The sequence below is a fragment of the Rhinolophus hipposideros genome, assembly GCF_964194185.1.
Source record: "Rhinolophus hipposideros genome assembly, chromosome: 22".
Classification (NCBI taxonomy): domain Eukaryota; kingdom Metazoa; phylum Chordata; class Mammalia; order Chiroptera; family Rhinolophidae; genus Rhinolophus; species Rhinolophus hipposideros.
In genome coordinates, this window is record NC_138068.1 from 27,114,489 (window position 1) to 27,141,939 (window position 27,451).

A 27,451-nucleotide genomic window follows, 5' to 3' on the forward strand; every position below is an offset into this window, starting at 1 on the left:
GCACCTCCTCCTAGCCCTCCCCCATCTTCACCTTACTCCGCCTTTCCAGGCCTGAGAAATGGAGGGAGTCAGCTCTCCAGGGCCAAAGTGAGGGCTGAGGGCTAATGGGCGCAGTGAGGCAGAGGTGGCAGTGTCACCTCCCAGGAATCTGATCCTCCTGCCAGGTGGTTACCTGTTTTCTACAATGCTTGGAGGCTGAATGGTGAGCCGGAATGAGGAGGAAGCCCTGTGCCCCAAAGGAGGAAGGTAACCCAGTCCATAGGAAGGCCTGCAGAGATTTACAGGAAAAAGTGGCCAGAGAGGAGTTCTTCAGAGGAGTCTGGGAGCAAGGGCAGGCTCAAACTAGATCCCGGGGTTCCCAAGAAGGTTTGGTTTGGTTTCTCTGGGACCTGAGGGCTAATGGGTGCCCTCAGTATCACAGTGATACTGTGGATGTTTATCTCTCATAATTGGGGGGAATAAATAAAGAGGGCGGAAATGCAGAAAGAACATTCCCGCATCATGGCTGGAGTTATTAATCCTATTTACCGAGAGCCCCAGGTCTCCCTGAAGCTGTGGTGACAACGCTAAGTGAACTTTGTTTAGAGCACGTTTGTTTAGAGCATGTTTGTTTAGAGCAGACACTGCCTTTCTCCCCCTGAGTTCCAAGACTCGTAATTTTTTTTGAGGACCTTTGATTTACACCCTCTCCCTCACCCCGAAGGCCAGGGGTGAATCATTCCCAGTGTTCTGAACACAGACCCTGAGACCAGAACTACATGATCTTTCCTCCTGTCAGTCCTTATCTGAGCAGCGCTGAGGAACTCCAGGACACCTTGGAACTGGCATGTTAGGTTAATTGGATAATTGCACAGCCTTGGGGATCTCCTTTTAGGCCTTCTCCACCCAAAGCTTCAAAAATATCCTTTCAGCCTCAGTGCCAGCCACGGCCTTGCTGCTCAGCAATGTTCTTTCATTGGCCCCAGGTGGGGGCGGGGAGAAGCCTGTTCTGAGACAGTGCAGTCACCACCCAGGGAGCCCCAGAGGTAGAAATGCTGCACCATGGACAACACAGAAGGCCAAATGGGAGGGAGAAGTCGAGGGAAAGGTGTGAAGGTGAGAGGACCCGGGTGTCAGCGAGGAGGCAGCCTCCAGTGAGGCCCTTACCTCTGCCTTTGCTTGGTTTACCAGGCACAGAGCACCCAGCAGGTCAATGAAAACATCAGCTTCTCTCAGAGTTAAAACAGCCGGCTCTACCTTAGAGGAAATGGACTGACCACCTGAGGCCAGCAGGGGCTTGGGGGGTTCAGGCAGAGCTGCCCAGATGAGAGGAAGCTGAATCCACTGAAACTTACCTGTGTGAACAGAGACCCTGAGGAGAAAAGAAGTTGTCCCCCTATGAAGGGCTATAAAAGAGGAGTAATGTTGGGGTCTCCTCTGTACATCAGTGGGGCAAGGGATCTGGGGAGGCTCTGGTTGTGGAGCTCCCTGAAGTCATTGCCCTGTGTTTGCCCAGAGCCCCAGGCCCTTGAGCCAACTTCTTGTCCCTGATGCTTGTTGGCTAGTTCACCAATGGCGGCAAGGGCCTGGCCTGGACTGGCTGACCTGACGTCCGAGCTTAGCCCTCTGAACTGCTCTGTTGCTCTGGCTCTGGTGATACCCAACCCAAGCAGATACACCCTGGGGACTGAGCAGTTGGGCTTTTGAGCTGAGGAGTCTGGTGGCAGAGTTTGCTTACCAGTCTCACCCAGGTGGTACATTGGCCTTGCCCCAGTGGATGTATTCTGCTTGTCACCACTACCCCCTTTTTAAATTGAGCACTTACTACAGTCAGAGCCTAATGCATTATCATATTGAATCCTCACCAGGTTCTGATTATTATTCCCATGCTACAGATAAGGAAACTGAGGCTCACAGAGGCTGAGTAGGCTCTGAGCACATGACTAGTTAGTCTGTCTGGCTTAACCACTGCTTTTATATTGCCTTCCATAAGCCTCAGCATTTGGCACGTGTAATATTCCCAATAAACACAAGAAAACCTTTTTCAAATACTTAGATAGACGTACATCGTATGAGAAGCCAGGAGAGTTGGGAAATTTCCTTTCTTGGTTGAGCAGTTCATTCTCAGAGGAAGCAGAACTGACTCCTTGGGCTCCTGAGGGCCCAGGACTGAATCAGATGCCTGGGCAGAGCCACTGGGCACCTCTCGGGAAGGCCCGGCCATCTTCTCTAGCCCCTTCTCCTCTTCCAGCACCTCTGGGAGGTCAGGAAAAGATGACTGAAGTATTTGTGTTTGTCCTCCCCGCCCCCAGACAAAGATACTAAGATCCCATGACAAAGTCCTGGGACCAGAAAGTATGTGTTCTCCAAATGCCACACCATGCCAAATGCCACACCATGTCCTATCCATCATTGTTTTACCCAAAGTGCTCCCTCTGCCTGAGTGCTCTCCGCCTTGACCACCTTACTCTCTGTTTCGGTTCACTCTTCCATACCTTCTGTGGGTTCCCTCAAAAGTTGACCCTGAGATAAGGACACGGGTGCAGGTAGTTTATTTGGAGGACGATCCCAAGAAGCATGGAAAGGGAGTAAGGAAGTAAGACAGGAAAGGGAAGGCACTGCAGGTGTGTGACTGAGGAGGTCACTCACTGGGACCCTCCGAGAGACTGCAGAGCAGCTTCGGATTTTTTCATCAAGTGGCAAGGAAGTGTCGGCATTTACCTACTTCTTCTGCTTCTCGTTGGCTTGAGGGTTTTTCCTGTGGCTTTAACTCCTTGGCACACCTGGCTTGAGCTGAGCATGTATCAAACAACTCCAGGGAGGGCTAAGAGGATGGGCACTGATAGCATCTGCTGTAGCACCCTTCACGATTTCTCCCAAGGGGGCCCTCCCTTGGTGTTCTCTCCCAGGTGACTTGGGCTAACAGCCATCAGGTGGATTGACATGGCTCCCTGCGTAACTTAGGACTAAACTTCCTGAGAACTGGGCCATGTCATTCTTCTCGGTAGCCCAGGTGCCCAGGGTGGAGTCTGGCACTTGAGACAAATATTCAACAAAAGAATGGGAAGAGTACATGGTGAGTCAGAATGTCCTCCATGGTGCCCTGGAGTGGATGAGGCAGGACTCGAGAGAGTAAACATTGAATTCAAGTGAAAGTTGCCGCTTAGGTCCAGCAGCATCCCAGCCTTGAGAAGGTCTCAGGTGAGGGTGAACTGGGACGTGGTGTGTGGCAGGTGGAAGTGCAAGGAGAGAATTGAGGCACAACGAAGTTTCTAATCGAGATTCCCCACACTCTCATGGGTCTTTGATGGTGGTGGGGAAATCTTGTAGAAGAAGATCACAAGATTACAGTGTTAGGAAAACCCTAGCCTACAGAAAAAAAAACAAAAGAGCCAGTAATTATATACTTGGCTGCACTTCTTTTCTTGATTTAGATCAAAATTTGAGTGGTAAATCCTTGGCCTTAGAAGTGACTTTAGAACCTGCCTGATTCCACCCCTCTCTTTCCATTTTAGAGGCAGAAAACTGAGCCCCACAGAGGGCAATTGGCTGTCTGAGGTCACACAGGTGAGTCCCAATTATCCGATGAGAAGGAGGGCCACCTAATTTTTACTGTTCTGTTCTGGGCTCTAGGCTTATTTGCACCGCTGACCAGGTCTCTCACCTGTCCTGTGGGCTTTTGCCCACAGGTATGACTAAGTAAACACAGCTAGTGAATGTCAGGTCACTGGACAGAGTTTTTAGGGGTTCTGACCCCCGCTGTTTTGATCCCATTCCCAGAACTCCAGCAATAAATAATAGAACTGCAATAATAAATAATAATAGTGGTTGCCCCAGAGACCCAGAATTGGACATTTCCAAGGGCATCCTGTCCAGCTCTGTTCACAACTCTGGCAGCCTGGAGTGGAGTGAGGGAGCTGACCCAGTGACAGGTAACCGCTCAGCCAGCTGCCCCTGCCCTGCCCTTCAGACAGCAGCTGGCTATACACAGCGCTCTTCTCCCAAGTGCTGGAGTTGGAATGTACAAACTTGAAGGCTGCATTCTTCTCTGACACCAGAGATAAGCTGGAAGAAGGGGAGAGTGATTGTGGGAAGATACGGTACCAGGTTGTCAAGTCTCCGGGCAGCCAGCCCTCACAGAATGGTATGCAGAAAAAAGGCTTTTGGGTGGTAGGGACCAAGATATCTGAGTGCTCTCCGCTGATGTGGCTGACCTGCCTGTGAGGAAATGATCTTGAGGGAATACAGCAGTCGTTGAGACTTGAGTTTATTTTCCTATTGAGGCATCACTCAATGGCAGTAAGATTTCAGCACCAGGATTTGTAAAATGCTTAGAATTTTAAAAAATACCACTTGAGATCCTTTTAAAATCTGTAATGGAAAAGATTCAATGGGAAAGGAGAGGTCAGACTTTAATCTGTCACTTTAGTTTGCTCGTGGCTGTAGGAAATGGGACAAAACTGTACATAAGACATTTTTAGAAACCACATTCTGGAATTTACCACTGTCAGGCAGCACAAGTGTAAAAGCTCCTTAAACTGGGACAGGATATTGGGTTCACATCCAAACGCTGCTACTATTTTATTGGGTACAATGTCTATATTCTTAAGCTTCTGTCTGTCTTGCATTTTTCATTTGTAAGGTCAATGGATTGGTTCAGGCTTAGTAATTCAGCACACATGTCCTGAGAACATGCCAGTTCCTACCCCAGGTGTTCCATATAGAAAATGGGGACTCAGAGATGAACAAGACCAGGACGTTGCCCTCAAGCAGTTCCCAGTCTAGGAGGGGCAGAAGACAAAACCATCACAAACAGTGGGAGCTCACTGTCATGTCACAGAGGGCTGATCTTCCAGCTCTGTCAGGCCCGGGGATATATCCAGTTTGTTCCCTGCTGTATTCGAGTGTCTGGCCATACCGGCTCATGCTACATGCTTAAGAAAGAGTTGCTGGATGAGTGTCTATTAACTGTGACTTCTGCTTTTCCTGTTTCTGATCAGTTATATTTTCTTATTTGGTATTTCCCACAGAAGAATAGTCATGGTTTGCTGTATATTTATTTAGGTTTTTAATATGTTAAAAAAAAAAAAAAGATCTACCAAAAGCAAAAGTATTTGAGTTGCACAAACAAAGCAATGATTTGGAATCTCATGGAGCTGGGATGTTATTTGTTTCCCGTGGCTACAGCAACTTGAACATGCACTGTGGATGTTCAGTAATATTTTGTGGGATGAAGAAATGCATTCTATCCAATAAGCTTATGAGCATGCACTTAACATCATTACTCACCATGGAAATGCAAATTTAAAGCACAATGAGACACTACTATGCACTTATCAGAATGGCCAAAATGAAAAAGACTGATAGTACCAAATTTAGAATTAGAACTCTTAGTGCTGTTAGAACTCTTAGTGCTGATGGGAATGTCAGATGGTACAACTATTTTGTAAAACTATTTGGCAGTGTCTGTAAATGCGAAGCATATATCTACTTAATGACTCAGCAATTGCACTCAAGAGAAATGAGTGCATATATCCTCCCAATGAATGTTTATAGCAAATTTATTCATTAAAGCCCCACATTGGAAACAACCCCAAAGACTACAAAAATCGATACATAAATTATGGTTTAGTCATGCAATGGGCTACTACAAAGCCTCAAAAAGAAGGACCTATGTCATGCTCAACAACACAGATGGATCTCATGGACATTGTGTTGAACAACAAAGCCTGGCATAAGAGTACACACTGTACAGTTCTATTGATACAAAGTTCAAAACCAGGCAAAATGAATTACTGGTCAGAAAGCTCATTACCTCTGAAGAGCATCCCTGTCAGAGGGCCCAGTATGTGCAAAGGAATAGAGGTATGAGGAGGTGTGGAGTGTTGAGGGAATGCACAGCGCAGTAGGACAGGAGGATAGCAGGGGCCAGGGAGGAAGAGTGTAGGGAGAAGAGATTAGAAAGGTTTGGGGTCATAGTGTAAAAGGCCCTGTGGTAGTCATTAATGCTATTTGCCACATAGTTCAGGGGTTCTTTCTTCTGGCCACTTTAAGGTTGTACTTCTTGACCCTTTGTGGTTGAATGGGGCCATGCTTTCATGTTTTGTTCTGGCCAATGAGTTGTAATTGATTAGCTACATTACTGTAATTTAATTGCTCGTGTGAGACTGTCCAAGGCTCTCTCTTCTCCTCTTGCAACTGACACTATTTGAGATGGTGGCTGTTCCGCCAGCCTGGGTCTCAGAAGACCAGAGCGCCCCTGAGGCTAAACACATGGATATATAGTGCGAGAAACAAACTTTGTGGTTTTAGATTGCTGGTTATGGCAGCATAGCCTTATCTATTTGGATTGATACAGGCCTTGATTATGGTGTCAAGTTCATTTGTTTGTTTGTTCATTCATTCATTCATTGAACATCTGCTCTGCACTAGCCTCTGTCCTACCTTGTTTCCCCGAAAATAAGACATAGCCAGACAATCAGCTCTAATGTGTCTTTTGGAGCAAAAATTAATATAACACCCGATCTTATTTTACTATAATATAAGACTGGGTATAATATAATATAATATAATATAATATAATATAATATAATATAATATAATATAAAAGACTGGGTATAATATAATATAATACTGGGTCTTATATTAATTTTTGCTCCAAAAGACACATTAGAACTGATTGTCTGGCTAGGTCTTATTTTCGGGGAAACACGGTAAATGCTGGAGAAATATAGGCCTTCCTCTCAAGGAGCTTTCATTCTGTCAGGGAATACAGACATTAAGCAAATAAATGAGGTAATTACAAATTGCAGTAAGAGTGATAAAGGAAATAACCAGGTTGGTATTATATAAAGGAATTGGGGAGGAGAGTGGAGGTGGCCATCAAGAAGGGTTGCTTCTTGAACTGAGACCCAAGGATGCTATAGAGTTGTCATCCTTGGGAATAATGTTCCAGGGAATAGCATGTGCAAAGAACTGGAGGAGGAAGGAGCCTTCTGTGTTTGAGTCACAGAAAGCAGATGTCTGTGACTGGAGAGTAGGGGGTGAGGGGAGAGGTAGGCAGGAACGCTCATCTGACTAAGTTGTACGTGGCCTGCTTTATGCATTAAAAGGCCACTCTTGTTTCTATGTCAATTGTAGGCAAGAGCTAAGCTAGGGAGTTGAATTAGGAGAGCATTGCAAGTGTCCAAGGGGGAAATGATACTGCTGGCTCGAGAATGATGACAATAAAAGTAGAGATAAATATATACCTTTGAAATACATTTTAAAGTAGAATCCACAGGATTTGGTAATGGATTGTAAATAAGGTATGGTAGGCTGAATAATGGTCCCCAAGCATATCCATGTCTCAATCCCTGGAACCTGTAAATGTCACTTTATCGAGCAAAAGGAATTTTGCAGATGTGATTAAGGTAAAGATTTTGAGATGGGGAGCTTATTCTGGATTATCCAGATGAGCCCTGAATGTAATCACAAATGTCTTTATAAGAGCCAGATTTTACTACAGAGAAGAAGGTCACGTGGCGACTGAAAGAAGAGGCTACACTGCTGGCTTTGAAGATAGAGAAAGGGTAGGAAGAATGCAGGGAATGCAGCTTTAGAAGCTGGAAAAGGCAAGGAAATGGATGTCCTGAAACTCTCTGGATGGAATATGGCTCTGCTGACACTTAGATTTTGGCTCAGTGAAACTGATATCAAAATTTTCACCTCAAGAACTCTTAAGAGACTAAATGTTTATGTTGTTATTTTTATTGTGATAAAATATACATAACATGATATTTATCACTTTAACCACTCATTAAGTGTACACGTCAATACAGAGGCATTAAATACATTCATAATATTGTGTAACCATCACCACTGTTATGCCTAAAATATTTTCATCATCTGCAATAAAAACTCTGTATCCATTAAATAATAACTCCCTCTACCCAACCCCACACTCAATTCCTGGTAACCTGTGGATGAAAAAACATCCAGCCTAAAAGAAAGCTTATAAGAGTTTATTTGAGCCAAACTGATGACAATTGTCGGGAAGCAAAGTCTCAATGGATTGAGAAAATGCTTCAGAAAATGACCATTGTGCAACTTATTTCATACATTAGAATTAAAGGTGGGGGTAACATGGAATCTACTGGTTGTAGATTAAGGGGCTGGGCGAAAGCAAAGTGGGGAAATCTCTGGGATTGAATAAAAAGCAAAATGGAGAGACGCACTTCTTTTACATTGGTGGCTTACAGGATAGTTAATAGCATTTTACAGCACATAGTGAACAAGGTAACAATGAGGAATTTTGTAGTTTCCTCTTCTGGTTTTGTGCCTCCTGGGGCCTCTGGAAAGGGATTACTCTTACATTCTAAAAGAATGTTATCTTAGATGCAAAAAGACAACGGATATATTCGTGTCATCAAGGAAACTACAGGCCAAGGATGACTTCCTGCCATGGCCCACCTTAGTTAGGAATTTTTATGTTCACACTATTCTATGTGGTTATTTTCAGTCTCCTGACCTTGTCAGGTTTCACATGTAACCCCTTTTCCGTCCACACCTCTATTACACTTTCTGTCTGTATTTGTCTATTTTAGGTACTCCTTATGAGTGGAATCGTACAAGATTCATCCTTCTCTGTCTGTCTTATTTCACTAAGCATAATGTTTTCAAGGTCTATTATGTCACAGCATATATCAAAATTTCATTCCTTTTTAAGGCTGAATAATATTGTCCATCGTCTGAGCCACCAACTTTGTGACAGCAGCCATTGGAAACTAATACGCAAGGGATGAGAGAAAAGAAGGTCTCAGGGATGATCCCTAGGCTCTTTGGTCTGAGGATTGGATGGATTGAGATGCCGTTTACTGGGTTAGACAAGTCTAAGAAAGCAATGAATTTGAGGTAGGAAAATCACAGGCTCTACTTTGGCCATATTAAGTTTGAGATGTCTCATACACCTAGATATCTCTACCTTGTCTGGTAGACAAGGAGATGTTGAGGAAATAACTGGACATCTAACTTTGGAATTCTGGGGGGAAGTCAGAGCTGGAGAGTTACATTTGAACATATCAACACATAGATGATGCTTAAATCCAATAGACTGGTTGAGGCTGTTAAGCCATATTTAGGCCAGGAGCAGAAACCGTATCTTAAAAGCCATCTTGTCTTGATGCTGTCTTGTTTTATCTTCTAAGGGCCTGTGATCAGCAGGCCTGGGCTTCTGGACGGCGACCTAGGGCCAGGTGTGAAGCTGGAGGGCTTGGTCATGCCCTGAAACCCTTTGTCAATGAAAAGCTCCTGCAGCATTGAATGGGGGAACAGCCTCGTATGCCCCTCCTATAAAACTCCATACCCCTCTTTGCTTGGAGAGGTTATGGTCTTTTCTAGCCTGACCTCCCACAGCTCAAACATGCCAAATAAATTCTAATAGACAAATTTTGTTCTCCCGCGACTCATTCCTCTGACCGTGCCTAACAGAGGCCACTTAGAAGAAGTGTGTAGACAGAGAAGAGAAGAGGACTAAGCCAACATTTGTAGATGGAACAGAATAGGAAGCACCAGCCTAGCAGGCTAAGAAGGAACAACCAAGGAGGTGGGAGAAAACTCAGGAAAGTTTGGAATCATGAAAGTTGAGAAGTTGAGAGAGATGTGTTTCATTAAGGAAGGCACAGCCAAGCAGGTTTTGAGAGACTGAAAAATGGAGGACATTTATGACCTGGACAAGAGGGGAATTTAGTGGGGGTTAGGGACAAAAACTGATGGAGAAAGTGACCTAAAATAGTTCCCTGCCATGTAAAACTGACCTAAAATAGTGGCCCGAGTGGAGAGAGAGGTCCCCAGCCTAAGCCCCAGCCCACTTCCCATAACCCCCTACAAGCACACCCTGAGCCAATCACCAGAGGACACCTACCCCTTCCCCAACTCAAGGAAGTCCCCAACCCATAAAAACCTGCCCAAAACCTTGCTAGGGGCTCAGTATTTTGGGAAGGATTCCACTGAGCCCGCCATGGTAATAAAGCTGACCTTCCTAACTCTCTGAGTGCTGCTTGGGTTCTTTCTGGTCCTGGTATCCGTAACAAAACCAGAGAGGAGTGAGTTAAGGATATGAGAAAGTGTGTATTTGTCCTCTTAACTTTTTGAAGAAGTTTTGAGACTGGTTAGTTAGCATGTCGTTAGGTAGACAGGAATGTCCCTGGTGGAATAAACAAAAGGCAGCCATATCCTGAAACTCCACGTTCCGGAACGTCTCCTTCACTCCAGGACAAAGATATGAGACTGCACCTTGAGGTTAATAAATTATCTCATAAATCCCTTTTGGCCAGACAAATAAGCAGATCTGACAGATAAGGGTGGGTTCGTTAATCCCTTTAGGGTGGGCAAACAGGACAAACCTGAAAGATGAATTCCATTAGAAGGCACCAGCCCCCTTCCCCAAGCAGGCGAGGAAAGGTATAAAAGTAAGAACTTTTGCCTCAGTCACTGGGCAACCCAGTCGGGACCCCCTCTCTTTCTGAGAGCTGTGATTCTGTACTCTTTACTTTTAATAAACTATCCTCTTTTACAACTCCTCGCCTCTCCTTGGTCCATGCTTTCATTCTTCGGTTTCACAAGACACAATCCAGGCACAAAGAAAATAATCCTACATCAGTACAGTTTTACTATGAAAAGGAGTGGGAAAATGGGGCAAGATAAAGTTTAAAACCTTTTTAATAAAGTTGTAGTTGTCTGTAGCTGCCTAACATGTAATCCAAAACTTAGAGGCTTAAAGCAAAAGTCCTTATATTCTATTTCATGATTTTTGTGGGTCAGGAATTTGATTAGAGCTTGACTGGATGATTCTTTTGCTCCACACAACATTGATTGGGGTCACTGATCATTTGGAGCTATTGAATGGGCTGGTTTTGAGGGTTCAAGATGGCTTCGCTCATAGCTTTGGCACCTTAGTGGGGCTGGCTAGAAGGCTGGGCTCTCCTGGGACTGTCAACAGGATTGCCTATCTGTGGCGTCTCTGGCATGGTGGCCTCAGGGTAATTGAATTTCTTGTATGGCAGCCTCAGGGCTCCAAGAGGGAGTGTCCGTGAACAAGACAGAAGCAACATGGCTTTTCATGTAGTATCATGTAAAAGTCATGTGGTATCACTTTTGTTGTTCTCTATTAGTCAGTCCAGCCACAGGCCCACCCAGATCTAAGGGAAGGGGGCAGACACCCCACCTCCTGATGGGAAGACAGTTAAATAATTTGCAGCCCTGTTATAGAAACCTCACAGATAGAGAACATGTTTGTGGGCTGGATGGGAATGCACCAAGAAATGGGGAGAGGTGAGAATGATGCAGATGACAGAAGAGCAAACTGCAGGAATCAAGTCCTTTGGAGGTCACAAGGGGAAACTGAGAAGGCTAGAGACTAGGCACTTCCCTCACTGGGGCAGGAGGAAAGAAACACATTGTGAAGACAGATACAGAGTAAAAAGATGATGCTCTTCCCACGTGATAAGTTTGCTCTGCTCAGTAATGTACGGTAAGCTCATCAGCTGAGGGTAGGTGTTGAGGAAGCTTGAGAAGAAAAGAAGGTAAACAGTCATTTCAGAGAGTTGGAATGTTAAGTTTTTTGTTTTTTTTTGAAAAGCGGATTTTAACAGTGATGACTTTCTATCATTACTGAAAATAATATAGATTGTTAGTACATGATTACTAATCCTTAATAATATGTTAATAACAAATCACTTTATTGGTGATTATTAATTATGCCAAGTATTTGTGAAAACTATGAGAGCTATTCCAAATTCTAGGAAGTTGCTGACCAATTGTTTCCATCATGCTCCTTTTAGATGTTATATTTCCAGTTTATTGCTGGAGGAACTGGGATTGATTTCATAAAATAAGTCTGTGAAAGACCCAAGATGAGAACTCTGAGATCATTTCCCTTTTTTAGGAGTATTGAGAACATGGAAAATACCTGTATATTTTATTTGAGAGGATATTTGGATCACCAACTCCTCAGAGTGATTTAAAAAAAATTATCTGGCAAGAGTTGATATTGAGCAAAGTTACTTGGTAGGTGGTGCCCTTTTGCATGATGCTTTCCCTGATTAAAATACGTTTATAATTTTTGTTCTGGAATTGCTTTCAGGAGTTTATGATTCACACACACAAACCAATTATCAGGGTTACTTTTATTTATTAAATCAATCATAAGTCACCTTATTTAGTCTTGCATATTTCCTTTTTTTCTTTTTTTAAAATTAAAGTTTATTGGGGTGACGATTGTTAGTAAAGTTACATAGATTTAAAGTGTACAATTCTGTGTTACATCATCTATAAATCACGTGTTCACCACCCAGAGTGGATATTTTCAAAAATTGAATCCCCATGAAAGTAATGAAGACCCATCAGCAATAAAGATATCCCAAATGAATCAGGCTTTGCTAAGAATTCAATGGGGAGTTCTCAGAATGTTTTGAGCAACAGCATTGCCAAGGTCCAAACATACTTCATAGAATTGCGTCATGTAAGTAGTGATTGAGATCTTAGTCACCCTAAACAGATTTACCATCTACGCCCACTAATCTCTCTTTCCGGTATCCTTTCTATTTATTTACCAGTTGGGCTTCCACCCAGCCAACTAGCCAAGCTAGAAATTATAGGTCAAGCTTGATCCTCTGCTCCATTAGTCTACAAATTCACTTGTTTACTGTTCACCACAATCAAATAGGAATATATTCAGCTGCAAGTTATGGAAAATTCGCTTAATAGTAGCTTAAACAATTTTTTTCTTTTTTTCATTTTGTTTGTTCATTTATTTTGTTCTTTAGATCCATACGTCAGTAAGATCATATGATATTTATCTTAGTCTGACTTATGTCACTTAACATAATATCCTCTAGGTCCAGCCATGTTATCTCAAAAGGTAAGATTTCATTATCGCAGAATAATACTCCATTGTATAAATGTACTACAATTTCTTTATCCAGTTGTCTGTTGATGAGCATTTTGGTTGCTTCCATCTCCTGGCTCTTGTAAATAGTGCTGTAATGAACATAGGGGTGCATATATCTTTTCAAGTTAGTGTTTTGAATTTCTTCTGATAAATACCCGGAAATGGAAATGTTAGGTCATGAGGTAGTTCTATTTTTAATTTTTTGAGGAACTCCCAACCGTTTTCCATAGTGGTTGCACCAATTTTCAATCCCACCAACAGTACATGAGGGTTCCCTTATCTCCGCATTCTTGCCAGCACTTGTTGTTTGTTTATTTATTAATGCCATTCTGACAGGAGTGAGGTGGTATCTCATTGTGGTTTTAATTTGCATTTCTCTGATAATTAGTGACATTGAGCATCTTTTGATATGGCCATTGACCATCTGTATGTTCTCTTTGAAGAAATGTTTATTCAGGTTCTCTGCCCATTTTTAAAAATTGAATTGTTTGGTTTTTTGGTGTTGAGTTTATGAGTTCTTTATAAATTTTGGATACTAACCCTTTATCATATGTATCATTGGTGAATATCTTCTCCCATTCAGTAGGCTGTCTTTTCATTTTGTTGGTGGTTTTCTTTGCTGTGCAAAACCATTTTAGTTTGATGTGATCCCATTTATTTATTTATTTATTTATTTATTTATTTATTTATTTATTTTGTTTGTTTGTTTGTTTGTTTTCCTTGCCCAAGGAGATAGATCAGAAAGAACTTTACTAAGAGCAATGTCAGAAAGTTTACCGTCTATGTATTTTGCTAGGATTTTTATGGTTTCAGGTCTTACATTTAAGTCTTTAATACATTTTGAGTTTATTCTTGTATATGATGTAAGAATGTGATCCAGTTTCATTTTTTTTGCATGTATCTGTCCAGTTTTGCCAACATCATTTATTGAATAGATTGTTTTTACCCTACTGCATATTCTTGCCTCCTTTGTCATAGATTAAATGGCCACAAGGTGTGGATTTATTTCTGGGTTCTCAATTCTGTTCCATTGATCTATGTGTCTATTTTTATGCCAGTACCATGCTGTTTTGATTACTATAGCCTTGTAGTATAATTTGATATCAGGTAGCGTGATACCTTCAATTTTGTTTTTCTTTCTCAAGATTGCTGTTGTTATTTGGGTTTTTTTGTGGATCCATTTAAATTTTAGAATTATTAGTTCCAGTTCTGTGAAAAATTCCATTGGTATTTTGATAAGGATTGCACTGAATCTATAGATTCCTTTGAGTACTATGGATATTTTAACAGTGTTAATTCTTTCTATCCATGAGCATAGTATTAGTCTCCTTTTATTTGTATCTTCTTCAGTTTCTGTCTTCAGTTTCTTATAGTTTTCTTAGTATGAGTCTTTTACCTCCTTGGTTATATTTATTCCTAGGTATTTTATTTATTTTTTGATGCAATTATAAATGATGTCGTTTTCTTAATTTCTCTTTCAGACATATACAAATGCAACTGATTTGTGAATATTAATTTTGTGTCCTGTTACTTTACTAAATTCATTGACCATTTCTAATAGTTTTTCTTTGGTGGAATAACTAGGTTTCTTTCTATATAGTATCATGTCATCTGTAAATAATGACAGTTTTACTTCTTCCTTTCCAATTTGGAGGCCTTTTATTTCTTTTTCTTCTCTGATTGCTGTGGCTAGGACTTTCAATACTATGTTGAAAAAGTGGGCATTCTTGTCTTGTTCTGGATCTTAAGAAGAATGTTTTTAGCTATTCCCCATTGAGTATGATGTTAGCTGTGGGTTTGTCTTATATAGCCTTTATTATGTTGAGGTATGTTCCATCTATTCCCACTTTGCTGAGAGTTTTTACAATAAATGGATGCTGGATTTTGTCAAATGCTTTTTCTGCATTGAAAAAATTCATATGACTTTTATTTTTCATTTTGTTTATGTGGTGTATCACATTAATTGATTTGAGGATATTGAACCAACTTTGCATCCCAGGAATAAATCCCACTTGATCATGTTGTATGATCTTTATAATGTATTGCTGAATTCAGTTTGCTAATATTTTGTTGAGGATTTTTGCATCTATGTTCATAAGGGATATCAGCCTATAATTTTCTTTTTCTGTAATGTATCTGGTTTTGGAATCAGGGTAATAGTGGCCTTGTAAAATGAGGTTGGGAGCTGTTCCTCCTCTTGAATGTTTGAGAATAGTTTGAGAGGATAGGTGTTAATTCTTCTTTGAATGTTTGGTAAAATTCACCTATAAAGTCATCCAGTCCAGGACTTTTGTTTGTTTTGGGAGTTTTTTGGTTACTGATTCAATTCATTTGCAGTAATTGGTCTGTTCAAATTTTCTGTTTCTTCTTGATTCTGTCTTGGAAGATTCTGTTTCTAGGAATTTATCCAATCTTCCAGATTGTCCAATTTGTTGGCATATAATTGTTCATAATATTTTCTTATAATCCTCTATATTTCTGTGCTGTCAGTGTCACTTCTCCTTTTTCATTTCTGATTTTATTTATATGGGTCCTTTCTCTTTTTTCCTTGATGGGTTGGTTAAAGGTTTACCAGTTTTGTTTATTTTTTTCAAAGAATCAGCTCTTGGTTTCATTGATCTTTTGTATTGTTTTTAGACTATTTTTTTTTAAATTTCCACTCTGATTTTTATGATTTCCTTCCCTCTGCTCACTTTGGGCTTCAGTTTCTCTTGTTTTTCTAGTCCTTTAAGTGTAAGATTAGATTGTTTATTTGAGATTTTTCTTGTTTCTTGAGGTAGGCCTGTATTATTATGAATTTCCTTTTAGGACAGCTTTTGCTCTGTCCCATAGATATGGGACATTGTGTTTTCATTTTCATTTGTCTCAAGGTATCTTTTGATTTTTATCTTGATCTCATCGTTGACCCATTCATTATTTAGCAACATTTCATTTAACCTCCATGTGTTTGTGAGTTTTTCAGTTTTTTTCTTGTAATTAATTTCTAGTTTCATACCATTATGGTCAGAGAAGATACTTGATATGATTTCAATCTTCTTAAATTTATTGAGATTTGTTTTGTGGCCTACCATGTGGTCTATCTTAGAAAATGTTCCATGTGCACTTGAAAAGAATGTATATTCTGATCGTTTGGGGTGAAATGCTCTAAAAATATCAATTAAATCCATCTGGTTTAATGTGTCATTTAAGTCCACTGTTTTCTTGTTGATTTTCTGTCTGGAAGATCTGTCTATTGGTGTTAACAGGGTGTTAAAGTCCCCTACTATAATTGTATTACTGTTGATCTTTGCTTTTATGTTGGTCAATATTTGCTTTATATATTTAGATGCTCCTATGCTAGGTGCATAAATATTTACAAAGGTTATATCCTCTGATTGTCTTGATCCCTTTATCATTATGTAATGTCCCTCTTTGTCTCTTTCAAATCTTTAAAGTCCATTTTATTTTGTCTGATATAAGTATTGCTACCCCAATTTGTTTGTTTGTTTCCATTCACATGAAATATCTTTCTTTATCCCTTTACTTTTAGTCTGTGTATATCTTTTGACCTGAAGTAGGTCTCTTTTAGACAGCATATGTATGGGGCTTATTTTCTTATCCATTCATTCACCTTATGTTTTTTTATTAGAACATTTAATCCATTTACATTTAAAATGATTACTAATAGATACACAGTTATTGCCATTTTATTATTCATATTTATGTTCTTTTTTTCACCATTTCTTCTTAAAGAAGTTCCTTTAATATTTCTTATAATACTGGTTTGGTGGTGATGAATTTCTTTAGCTTTTTCTTGTCTGGGAAGCTCTTTATTTATCCTTTGATTCTAAATAATAGCTTTGCTGGGTACAGTGATCTTGGTTGTATGTCCTTGCTTTTCATCTCTTGGAATATTTCCTGCCATTCCCTTCTTGCCTGCAAAGTTTCTGTTGAGAAATCAGCTGACAGTCTTATGGGAGCTCCCTTGTAGGGAACTAACTGCCTTTTCTCTTTGCTGCTTTTAAGATTCTCTCTTTGTCTTTAACCTTTGACATTTTAATTATTATGTGCCTTGGTGTGGGCCTCTTTGGGTTCATCTTGTTTGGGACTCTCTGTGCTTTTTGGGCTTATATATCTATTTTTTAAAATTTTTGCTAGATTAGGGGAGTTTTCTGTCAATATTTCTTCAAATAGGTTTTCAATTTCTTGTTCTCTCTTGTCCTTCCAGTGTCCCTATCATATGAATGTTGTTGTGCATGATGTTGTCCTAGAGGACTCTTAAAATGTCATCTTTTTAAAAATTCTGTCTTTTTTTTTGCTCTACTGATTGGGTGTTTTCTGTTGTCTTTCAAATTGCTGATTTCATCCTCTGCTTCACCTAGTCTGCTGGTGATTCCACCTAATATATTCTTCATTTCAGTTATTGTATTCTTTATTCCTGACTGGTTCTTTTTTATGGTTTCTATGTCCTTTTCATGCTTTCTGTCTCTTTGTTAAAGTTCTCACTACAGTCCTTGAGCATCTTTATAACCATTGTTTGGAACTCTGTATCTGGTTGGTTGCTTGCCTGTATCTCATTTAGTTCTTTTTCTGGAGTTTCCTCCTGTTCTTTCATTTGGAACATATTACTTTCCCCCCTTATTTTGGCCACCTCTCTGTGTTTGTTTCTATGTATTAGATACTGTGTTTCCCCCAAAATAAGACCTTGCTGGATCATCAGCTCTAGTGTGTTTTTTTGGAGCAAAAGTTAATATAAGACCTGATTATATTATATTATATTATATTATATTATATTATATTATATTATACCTGGTCTTATATTAAAATAAGACTGGGTCTTATATTAGTTTTTGCTCCAAAAGATGCATTAGAGCTGATGGTCCAGCTAGGTCTTATTTTGGGGGAAACACGGTATATCTGCTATGTCTCAAACTCTTGGTCATATGGTCTTATGTAGTAGGTACTCTGTGCAGCCCAGTGGTCCTGTGTCTCTGGTCACATGCTCTGGGTGCTCCAGAAGTATCCCTTGTGTGGATTGTGTGTACCCTCCTCTTATCATTGAATCTTGATTGCTATTGGTACATCCATGGTGGGGATTGATTCTCAGGCTGACTGGCTGTGGAGTTTGGCCTCATCCACAGCTTATGAACTACTGTATGGGGGCTTACCCTGCAGAATGGGATTCACCCCAGCAGTCTCTGGTGCCTGCTGAGACCACCCTTTGGGTATGCCACTTATGGGGCTAATTGGGTGGTACTCTGCTGTGGTCTGAAACTGACCTCTGGGTATGTTGGTTCTGGGGCCCTTGGAGGTGGCTCTGGTACATGCCCAAGTTGGCCACTGCCTGTGACTGGCCAGAGACTACCTGGTAGGAACTACAAAGCAATCTGCAGTTGGTCTCTGCCTGTGGTGGATCTGGAGATGCATGAAGGAGGCTACACTGTGAACAGAGGACAGCTGCCACTAGTACCAGGCCTGGGGTAGCTCCACAAAAAGCCCAGTACACTCCAAAGCCTGCTGCTGCCTGCTGGCTCCTGTATGGCTCAGGCACTGATAGAGCCTTGTGTGGTGTGGAAGTTGAGTAAGGCAGGATTTCAGGGAGTCACCAGGGTGGGACAAGTGTTGTTCACCAGATTCATGTAGATTCTGGTCTGGTACCAGTGCTGAACCTGGAGCTACTCAGAAAAAAATCTCAGAGCACATTAAGGTCAGCCACTGCCCACAGACCCCTGAAAGTTGTCCAAGAAAGAGTGCAGCACAGGCTAGGCTGGCTGCTGACCATGAAATTGCCCCTGGTGATGCACAAGTTGGGTGAGGTGACGTCCTAGGGAGTCACCAGGATGGAGTGAGTGGAGCTCACCAGGCCAATGCAGTTTTAGATTTGACTGTGTGGGGGAGGGCTCAAACTAAGAAAGATGGTGCCTGCCTTCCTACTGCACGGGAGAAGGATTCTACACAGGGAAAATTGCCATTTTCCCTCTAGTCCTCATCCTGCAGCCATACAACTCAGTCTCTCCCAGTACGCCTTTGACACCTGCCGAATCACCGTCCCTCTGACAGATCTTAAGGTGGGTGTCTGTGAATGACTGAGTCTGTGCGTTGGCCCTTTAAGGGTATGTTTGTGTTTCTTGCAGTCTTCTGTCTCATCCAGATGGTCAGAATCCCCACTATTTTTCACAGCCAGATGTTGTGGGGGTTCCTCTTTCCTGCACTGGTACACTGGGCTGGGAAGCACAGCGTAGGGCTGGGGTCCCTCACTCCCCCAAGGGAGGGGCCCTCTGGGGCTGAGATATCTCTCCTGATTCTCATCCATCACACGCAGGATTGGGGCCAGCCTGTTTCATGTCTCTGTGCCTCCTATCAGTCTTGACATGTCTTCTTCTTTATATCCTTAGTTATAGGACTTCTGTTCAGGTAGACTTCAGATGATTCTCCAGATTGATTGTTCTATCATTTCGTTGTAAGTTTAATGTGGTCACAGGAGGAGGCAAGCACAGTGTTTATTTACTCTGCCATCTTGGATCCCCCAAATTTGTTTATTTTTCTTACATAACAAAAAGTCTAGAGTTAGGCAGATATTGATTTCCCTTCAGCTACTCCATGATGACACAGACTTTTTCCATTTTTAGGCCATATCTTTAGTGTCTATCCTTTATCCTTATGCTTGTTGTTTTCTGGTTGCAGGATGGCTACTGTACCTTCAGGTATAGCATCCACATCAAGGCAGGAAGAATGGGGAAGGGTGAAGGTGAAGATGAATATCGTTTTCGTCAGGTTAGAAAAACCTTTCCCACAAATCTTCATGGCATACATCACCTTGGGCCTCATCGGTCAGAATTGGGTCACATGGCCACCTTTACCTGCAAAGGAAGCTGGGATGTTGGGGAATAGGATTGTCATGATTGGTGTAGACCAGTAAAGATTCATCGCTGGGGCCAAAATCAAATTCTGTTAGCAAGGAGGAAGGGAAATGATTTTGGTAGGTAAATAATATTATAGTATTGGCCACAATCTCAAAGTCTGATGATTTTATTTCTGAGGCAGGTCTCAAATTGCTCTACCTCTCTTTCCACTGGCTAAGTTCCAGTCCCCAAGTTTTAACTTGGCTGTCACAGCCGTATCTTAATGGACCCTCCAACTTCCAGTGTGGCCTCCCTCCATCTATCCTCCATCAGCTGTCAGTCTTATATTTTTAAAATGCAAGTGTAATCATGGCATTTCATGGATAAGAACATTTATTGGCTCTCTACTGATGGCCCCTCTGCCAAGATTAACTTAATACTCACCCTTCTCCCAACTTGGCAATCTCTTACTCATCTTTCAAGGCCAAGCCTAAATGTCCCATCCTTTGGGAAATCCTTCCTAATTTGCTTCTGATTCTAGCAAAAGCAATAATTCCCTCCTTTTTGTTCTCAGATGTCTCTTTTTATATAATAATACTTATCATATAACCTTATAGTTATTTGTGCAGATATCTGTCTCTTGCTAGGTTATAAACTCTTCCAATATATTATATTGTCCTTAGCAGCTAACATAGTGCCTGGAACATAACAGGTGCTTATGGCAGAGCTACTTGTTTCCCAATATCTACTCTCACCTTCTTTATCACTAAAAGAACCCTGATCTTCAGTTGAGCCCATGGCTACTTTCAATAAAGACCAAATACAAGCTCCTTTGTAGCTAAGTGAAGTCATGTGACATAATGTCTGGAGCTAAAGCAGCCATGTTAGACTGTGAGTTGACTTTGTGTGTAGAAGCTGTGCAAGGCAGAGTGAAAAGATAAAAGGATGTGGGTCCCTGACATGTCTTATGAGTTTTGGGTAGAAGAGAGAAAAACCTCTATTATTTTTGATTTTCGGTCCCTTGTAGCTAAGCAATTCTAACATACATACATATGTTAGATATATGTATATAACATTTGTGTATATATATATATATATATATATAACATTTAAATTATATAAATTATATAGTGTGATATAAATTACATATATTTATGTTATATAAATTATATAGATTGTATAATAGAAAAATACGCACAATGTATAATATATATGTGAGTATGCTTGAATTACAATTGGCTGAACCCTAGCATAGCTTGACAACTATAGGCTCGTAGGCTACATTAAGTTCTCAGATATATTTGATATATATTTACATATGTTTAAGACATATGAGTAGTAGGTAGGGCATACCTCACAAATCTGTGTGCTCTCATGTCTAACTGACTATGCTCATGTACATCATCTATCCCTGAGTGTACTTGCATTTGCAGCCCCTTATCCTAGAGTGAGTTTTGCTTAGGTTATAAGCAATGAATTATTCAACAGCTTCTTGCCAACTGTTTGGCTGCTCATTGGATTCCCTGACGTCTACCTTATTCAAAGAACCATTTATAAAGGGAGGAAAAGGTCAGAATAAGAACATTTCACTCAATGTCTAAAAACAGAGCTCAGTCCCTGAGGAAAAGTCACCTCTCTCTGGTGGAATTGACATTAATCACTTATATGCAACGGCAAGACCTGGGCTAACCAGTCATGGGGAGAGGGGTGGATGGGGTTATCTCAGGTCAAGGTCTAGTGTTTGCTTTGTTGGGAAGAAGACAGAATTCTTTCCTACTCTCCTGAACCCTACCTCTGACTCAGATTTGCAATCAAATGTCATTATTAGACAAGTGGGCCAGCAGTTGGGATCAGAATATTTTTTTAGTAGAAATTTCCACTCTTTTGGCATTTGCAACCTAGTATAATATAATTAGAGGAGAAAAATGTCTCTGGAGTTTTGGTAGTCCATACCCAAACATGTTCTGGAAAAAATCATCTCAGGGGTATTATCACAAATAATTTTGTCTTTTGGCTTTTGTCTTAAGAGGCCTTGCCATTCACATGGGAATATCAAGAGTAGTGCTAAAGAGCACTAAGTCAGAAGGTCTGAGTTCAAATCCTTGTTTCCCACATTCTAGCTGGGTGACCTTGACAAGTTTCTGTGTACATAGTTACAGTGTGTGCCGGAGTTGGCTTGTCCCTGTCAGAGAGCTGAGTGTTTGAATCTCTTTCCAACTCTGTGTTCAATGATGTCATGTTGTCTGTGGTGGAGGTCTTTACACCAGGGAAATTGGCAAATCAGGGCTCCCTCCCACCCACAGGGTTATTGAACATTAATCAGCACACCACTGTACATTTCCTAGTTTGTACAATGAAGCTGATGAGAACTACCTCACACAGAGGTTGAACTGAAATAACTCATGGGAAAAACAAGTGATAGCCCTTAATACATGTCAGCCTTCTAATTCTTTTAGCCATGTAACACTAGCTCTATTATTGTTGAGACTACTCTTTGGGGAGGCAGAAGCCTGATTTCACTTGCTCTAACATTGGTTGGTATAACCATTTACCTTCTTGGTATCCCTTTTGCCTCTGGGGCATATTTGACAGCCATGGCTGTCTGTCAACCCACCCTGAAATTTGAGTTACATAATTATGTGGTCTGACTCAGATAATGGGGCTGTATTGACAGAGAGATGCCAGATTTGAGGAAAAAAGCACAGGCATGGGGCAAAGACCCCGGATTATTACATCAGAATGGAGGATATATCTCAACCTGATTGTGGGGGAAAATGGACCATAATCAAAGAATGCTGGAGTACAAAGAGTTACAAGAAATGACACAATGCAAACTCTGGTTTTACAGATGAGGAGACATGCACTCTCAAACTGGGGCTCAGATATTCCTCTACTGTTGTTCTAATTTCCTTTTTGACCAGGCCAATGCTTTTTGGCTATGGTGAAACATGATCAAATTCAGAATCTGTAAGAGAATTTCCTGGATAGGATCAGAAAAGCAAGCAAGAAAATATCTTAAAATGGGGATGCAGATTGGTGCAGCCACTATGGAAAACAGTGTGCTAGTTCCTCATAAAATGAAAAATAGAGCTACCATATGATCCAGCAATTCCACTTCTGGGTATTTATCTGAAGGAAATGAAATCACTATCTTGAAGAGCTAAATGTTCATTGAAGAGCCCCATGTTCATTATAGCATTATTCACAGTAGCTAAGACATGCAACCAACCTGAGTCTATCAGTGGATAAATGGGTAAAGAGAATGTGGCAAATGTACACAATGGTATATTATTCAGCCAGGAGAAGGAGAGAAATCCTGCCTTTTGGGAAAACATGGATGGACCTTGAAGACATTATGTTAAGTGCGATAAGTCAGACAGATAAAGACAAATTCTGTAAGATTTCATTTATATGTGGAATCTGAAAAAAACAAATTCATTGGAACAGAGAACAGATTGGTGGTTGCCAAAGGTGATGGGAGGGTGTGTAGATGAAGGTGGGAAAAAGAAAAAGAAAGAAAAAAATTGTCTTAAAAGAAGAAGCATCATATTCTACATCAGAAGTTTTAGGCTGCTTTAGAGTGAGATCATAGCCTCCTACTTTGCATTCTGCCAGCTCTCAAATAGCTATTTTTTTCATGGATTAATTCACGAATATTTCACAAATTAATTAATTTCCATGAATCTGGAATGACTTAATAGATATCATATTAAAATACAAACAAAAAAAGTAGGATACGAGATGGTATAAAGACTAGAAAGACACTTCAAATTGGCAACAGTGTATGTTTTTAGATAGTTTTAGTGTGGAAAGATTTCCTTTTCTACTTTGTGTGATATTTCATCCTGCATTAGTAAGCTATTCCACAATAATGCTGCTTATCAAACTACCCTCAAACCCAGTGGCTTATAATAGCAAGAATTTATTCTCATACTAATAGTCTATGGGTCAGCTGATCTAGCTAGGTTTTGCTGCGGTTTAGCTAGGCTGTGGATCAGGTTCAGATCTGCTGCATGTGTCTCATTCTGTGCCTAGGTGATTACCTGGGAGCTGTTCTCACAGTGGATGGCAGGAGTGCAAGAGGCCAGCCAAATTGTACTAGCACATTGGGGGCCTCTGCTCACATCATATCCACTAACATCCCATTGGCCAAAGGAAGTCACATGGCTAAGCACATCAATGGGGCAGGAAGTATACACTACCCACAGTAAGAGGGAGCAAGTATTTGCTGAACAATAATCCAACTATCACACAAACTATCACGTTTCTTTGAAGACGACTGCATAAAATACTTTTATAATTGAAAATGTTCTCATTACAAATGTTCTCACTGCATTTTATAGTTTTTAAAGCATCTTTGTGTTAGTCTCTCACATATTCTTTCCCATAGTCTAGTGAGTGACATGGTGGGGAAGGCAGCATCCCATTTTTAAAGATGTGACAATTCTGGCTGCATTATTTTCCTAGAACTTCCCTAAGAAATTACCACAAGCCTGGTGGTTTCCAACAGGAATTTATTCTCTTGCAGGTCTGGAATCCAGAAGTCTGAAGTCAAAGTACCAGCAGGATGGTGATGTCTCTGAAGGCTCTTGAGAAAATCCTCCTTGCCCCTTCCTAGAATTCCTTGGTTTGCGCTGCATCTCTCCGATCTCTGCCTCCGTCATCATGTGGCCTTCTTTCTCCATGTGTCTGTGTGTCTCTCCTCCTCTTCTTATAAGGACAACAGTCATTAGATTTAGAGCCCACCCTAAATTAGTATGACCGCATCTTAACTTGATTACATTTGCGAAGACCCTATTTCCAAACAAGGTAATGTTCCCAGGTTCTGGGTGGACATGAAGTTTTGGGAGACACTAGTCAACCCAGTGTACTTGCAGATTGTATGGCATTTATGCTCTTCCTTGTCAGTTCCTTTAGTGCCTGACATTCTTCCTGCCAAATCCATGGCCCATGTCTTAGGCCAGAGCTTCTCAAACTTTACTGTGTACACAGATCTTGTTAAAATGCAGAGTCCGATTCAGAAGGTCTGGGTGGGCCTTGGGGCTGGGACTAGGATGCGGCAAGGAGGTGCCTAGAGTGGCATTGCATGGCCTGTATGGTGAGGGTCTCCTTAAATGTTGTGCCCTGGGTGCCTCGCTGGCCTCACCCTAGTCCCGGTCCTGTGAGATTCTGCATTTCTGACAAATGCCGTTGGTCCTAGGACAACAATGAGTCCCAAGGCCTCAAACTGCAGTCTATGTGGGTTTGATGCTCAGTACCCAACTCTCAAAAGCAATGAGGGTGCTTTCCATTTTGAAGCTGGGTGTGTGGGTTTTGTAACGGTTAGAAAGAAACACTGGTGCTGCTACATTTTAAAAGAAACATTGGGTCCTTTGGGCTGGCCTGGCTGCCAATACTGGTTCTTTGGGAACGTTTTAGGAACTTAAATGGTAGCACAGAGATCCAGGCCCCTTTGTATGCACCTCATGAGACCTACATCCCCAACCCTACTTGGTTCCCAGAAAACCCCACTTTCGCAGGCTCCCTGACCTTCCATAGTATTGCCTGCAAGTGTGTCTTTGATCTCTCCTAACAGACATGGTACTCAAACCAGTCCAAACCAGATACTAGGCCGAAACCAGCCATCCCGTCACCAACACTTGTGCCTATGTGTTGAGTCTTGGCCCCACGCCCTGTTGTAACCCCCTCTTTTCTCAAATGTGTATATAATTTCTGGAAAAAAAGCTTTATTATTTTTTTGTAACCTTACTTGTCTTGCTATCATGGGCCTGGTTTGGGGCCACCCAAGCCTCTGAATCAAATCACACAGGCTTAGGGCTTTGAACCCTCCCCTCTTGCAAGACCCTGGGCTCCTGTTGAATGGCTCCACCTCCTCGCCAGGACACACTTTTGTGTCCCAGGGATCTCAGGGAACAGCTGAAATCCTCACCTTGCAATTTTCACTGGCCAAAGAAATCATATCCTGCTATGTTTTCAGACAACATTCATCATTCAGAGGTCCTCTGAGGGGAAGTGACTATTGGATTTTTCCTCTGTAACAACTGAAGAAACTGAGGAACAGAGGGGAATTATGGGTCTTCAGAGTCACTTATGGGTCACAGCGAGTCAGAAGTAAATCTGCTTAGTCAAAAGAATCTTTTCTACAGTCATCCATTGGAAGCATTCATGAATTTAAAGAGAAACCTCTAATTGCCATTCTGTTTATGTGTATTTTAATTTAAAGGGGCTCTTCTGAGGTAACCTAGTCTTGATGCATCATGGGATATGTGGGCAAATGTGGGGAGACTCCCGGAGGCTTTTTCTAAATCATCTAATTTGATGTTATCGAAAGCTGCTTCCTTTGAACTCTGGGCTCGAGGGTGGCTTCATTTATTAGAATCCTTCATTCAGCAAGAAGGGTTCCTCTCTAAAGAAGCCTGAGAACCTATCATCCCAACGACAGCGGGAGTTCAGGGCCATTTGTGAGGATGGATAATGGGAGCAGGCTGATGTTTTTACTCTTTTTATAGCACTCAGTATTTCCACATAACTTCAGTGAGTTGAGAAAAGGGATGGGGAAACTTTAACACAAGAAAGGGCCAGGTGCTGACCTTCAGTTTTTCCACCCATGATTTCCAGGACTTAATAGCCCTTGGAGATACTAGCCCTTGGAGACATAAAAGGGAAAAAGGGGAAAAATAGCAAAGAAGTATGCTCCCTCCTACTCCTGCCCTCCCTGAGAGATTCTGGGGTGGTAGAGAGGGAAGGGGAGGAGGCAAGAAAATCACATGTCTGTGTGGGACAATAATGAAAATGAGTAAGAAATGTTAAATGTACTGAAGCGAAAAAGAAGTCTTGCACTTAAAAAAAATTCTTTTAAGTGAATCAGAAAAAACTATTGCAAGATGTTTTGGCTTCTAGTGCCTATAATTCAAAGATGAGTTTTCAAATGAAAGACTCATTTGCTTACTTTTTTGAACTTGGGACTGAAAATGAAACTTCCCAGAATCATAAATACCACACTAGCTAGACAACTCATTTATCTGGCTTCCAGACCTTTCTGATCCACCTGCACCTCCCACAGATAACTTTGGGGCAGCCAATCCCATAACACCACTCATCTTCTATCAGTGTGAGCGACATGGAAACACTGAACTCAACTGGGGCAGGGGCTGGGGGGCAGACATTTCAAGGCTGAGCAGGGCTGGAAATGGAAGGGTGGGGTTTCTGGTTTAAGCTTAGTGGTCTTTGAAGTTAAGACAAACCTTGCTTTGAATCCTGGTTCCATTGCTTACTGGTGCTGTGACCTTGGGCAAGTTACTTTACGGTCTGAGCCTGTTTTCTCCTTTGAAAAATAAGAAGGTAAACCATTCCTGCCCCCTATAGGTTGATGTGAGAATTGCATTAAGGGCTATCTAGAAACTGTACAGAACCTCCAGTATGTTGTACCACCTATCACTAAATCAAAGAAATGCCCTTGACATTTGAGTATCAAATCAGAGACCCTCTGATGCTCTTATGCCTCTGGATATTTTCTTGCTCTCTGATGCTTTTTCCAAAAGGCAGACCTGGAACAAAAGAGCTCATGACATGTCAGGAAATCTGGTGACAGTCAATGAGAAAAGAATTGAAACCACCAGATTTCTAAGTCAATTTCACTGGGGAGAATGAGCTCAAATCTTGGCATCGTGAGGAAAAACACATTAAACCTGAAAGTGGCACTCCTTTTTCATAATGGAGAAAA

At 41.3% G+C, this 27,451-nt stretch overlaps 1 long non-coding RNA gene across 2 annotated transcripts; it reads left to right on the forward strand.

Annotated features, from left to right (window-relative positions):
* The first annotated feature begins 39 nt into the window (after positions 1-39).
* On the forward strand, positions 40-25,922 carry LOC308490666. 2 transcript variants are annotated; one of them, XR_013992254.1, is made up of 4 exons: positions 40-246; positions 3,495-3,546; positions 19,571-19,660; positions 24,257-25,922. It is a non-coding gene; the product is annotated as an uncharacterized lncRNA (long non-coding RNA). The 2 variants fall into 2 exon arrangements; XR_013992255.1 differs by lacking the exon at positions 19,571-19,660.
* The last annotated feature ends 1,529 nt before the right edge of the window (positions 25,923-27,451 follow it).